Source organism: Schistocerca cancellata, chromosome 4 (assembly GCF_023864275.1).
Source record: "Schistocerca cancellata isolate TAMUIC-IGC-003103 chromosome 4, iqSchCanc2.1, whole genome shotgun sequence".
In the NCBI taxonomy this organism is placed as follows: Eukaryota; Metazoa; Arthropoda; class Insecta; order Orthoptera; family Acrididae; genus Schistocerca; species Schistocerca cancellata.
Genome location: NC_064629.1, coordinates 9,022,193 through 9,024,802, shown reverse-complemented (window position 1 = coordinate 9,024,802; position 2,610 = coordinate 9,022,193). Strand labels below are relative to the sequence as shown.

At 42.8% G+C, this 2,610-nt stretch overlaps 1 non-coding gene across 1 annotated transcript; it reads right to left on the bottom strand.

The window, feature by feature from the left end:
- Positions 1-1,162: 1,162 nt before the first annotated feature.
- Trnas-uga (transfer RNA serine (anticodon UGA)) lies at positions 1,163-1,237 on the bottom strand. Its single transcript has one exon. It is a non-coding gene; the product is annotated as a tRNA-Ser (tRNA).
- Between the last annotated feature and the right edge of the window lie 1,373 nt (positions 1,238-2,610).

The following is a 2,610-nucleotide window of genomic DNA, read 5'->3' as shown; positions in this document are numbered from 1 at the left end:
CAGATGGCAGCGGTTATCTCGAACTCTGGCAGCTGTGGCACTGCAGCAAAAATCCTGCGTGTTTTACTGACACAGCCACGTCCTGTGTGGTGCATATGTGGCCACAGTCTGATGCATTTTATACATCCGAAATGCTTGGCGCTAGCATCTTAATGAAGTGGAAGTGTCCCACCATGGCTGCCACTCATTGTCCATGAAGGAGTACTAATGATGTTACAATATGGGCCCACTAGCAAGATACCTTTGCTGGAAGGATTTAAATTAGCTGCATGTGCCCTCTCCCATCACCATAGTGATATCACACATTTCAGGTGTAAAGTAGAACAGACAGCCACCAAAATGACTGCAGGCCAAAATGCCGAACTGAAAGGTCAACAGCTTCTGTCTATTTCTATGATAATGATTAGGGACTAATGCATATTTAAGAATAATCATTGTACTGAAAACTGAAAAGTTCAGTTGCCAGGTGTGATATGCTGTCTCATAGAAACACCAGTGGTTAAACTGTAAACATTATAAGTAAATAAACTAATTTGTTTTTGATTATTATATGCTGTAAAACAATTTTTGATGAGGGTACTTTCATTGGCTCTGTCCCAAAAATGGAGGAATGCAAATGAAAAGACAGTACATGACAGCACACAGAACAAGATTTTCTGCAGAACATTTTTTAAGCCATGAAGAACACACAGTTTGAAATCCATAAAATGAATTGTGTAGGACAACCACGCACAATGACAAAAAAGTTTGGTTCAAAAGGCAGTTGAGAAATGAAACCAGTAAATTTGTGCAGTCCAGTTTCATGCCAACATCTATTGTGATGAAAGAATGAGGGTGAGTTGCCTTTAGGAAATGGAAAATGGACCACAGAACACTGACAGAAATTTCTAGAATATGCAATTTGTAAGCAGAACTGCCATTTGATCTATGGTGTGAGGAAGTAGTTGTAAATTTATAATTATTCCCTCAAAAACTATACTCTTGTTGGTGTTAGTTCTTTTCTATGTATTCACCCTTCACCCCCTTGTGTTCACACTGGAGTAACCATATAACCTTTTTAACTGTATTTGGCAGTCTATCAAGTGTGTTGTATCCAGAATGAGATTTTCACTCTGCAGCGGAGTGTGCGCTGATATGAAACTTCCTGGCAGATTAAAACTGTGTGCCCGACCGAGACTCGAACTCGGGACCTTTGCCTTTCACGGGCAAGTGCTCTACCAACTGAGCTACCGAAGCACGACTCACGCCCGGTCTCACAGCTTTACTTCTGCCAGTATCTCGTCTCCTACCTTCCAAACCTTACAGAAGCTCTCCTGCGAACCTTGCAGAACTAGCACTCCTGAAAGAATGGATATAGCGGAGAAATGGCTTAGCCACAGCCTGGGGGATGTTTCCAGAATGAGATTTTCACTCTGCAGTGGAGTGTGCGCTGATATGAAACTTCCTGGCAGATTAAAACTGTGTGCCCGACCGAGACTCGAACTCGGGACCTTTGCCTTTCGCGGGCAAGTGCTCTACCAACTGAGCTACCGAAGCACGACTCACGCCCGGTCTCACAGCTTTACTTCTGCCAGTATCTCGTCTCCTACCTACCTTGGAAGGTAGGAGACGAGATACTGGCAGAAGTAAAGCTGTGAGACCGGGCGTGAGTCGTGCTTCGGTAGCTCAGTTGGTAGAGCACTTGCCCGCGAAAGGCAAAGGTCCCGAGTTCGAGTCTCGGTCGGGCACACAGTTTTAATCTGCCAGGAAGTTTCATATCAGCGCACACTCCGCTGCAGAGTGAAAATCTCATTCTGGAAACATCCCTCAGGCTGTGGCTAAGCCATTTCTCCGCTATATCCATTCTTTCAGGAGTGCTAGTTCTGCAAGGTTCGCAGGAGAGCTTCTGTAAGGTTTGGAAGGTAGGAGACGAGATACTGGCAGAAGTAAAGCTGTGAGACCGGGCGTGAGTCGTGCTTCGGTAGCTCAGTTGGTAGAGCACTTGCCCGCGAAAGGCAAAGGTCCCGAGTTCGAGTCTCGGTCGGGCACACAGTTTTAATCTGCCAGGAAGTTTCAAGTGTGTTGTAGTTAGTAGACACAGGCCTCAGGTCATTTATTTTTGACATTTTCTTTGTGTGCTCACTTACTCCTGCTGTAACTAGTATACCAAGATATGCATAAAATTCTTAAGTTGTAAATGGCTTGCTCATTTTCACTGCTCATTCTGGATTGGATATAATTTCTATATAAATAATTTGCCTTCCTTTGATTTCATGTATAATTATGTAAAACATTTCATCTGTTAATATAATCTCAAGTAATATTTCATGGAAAGAAATTTTGTTGCCTGTGTTGGAGCAGACCTCTCTCACAAAAATTATTCTTCAAAAGGTTCCTTATGCCACTTGGTACTATATTTACCACATAGTGTCTGAAGAAAACACAATAGCTTCAATGTCTTCATCAGCACTACCAGTGTCATTCCTACTATTATTGCTCATCTCTTTTGACTTCATGATCACTTAAAGTGCAAATAGCATGTTCAGCATCTGAAGCAGCACCATGTTTCTGAATTTGAATCCAATTGTGTGCAGAATCTTCTTCTCTGACATCCATAGTTTCAACAGTAGA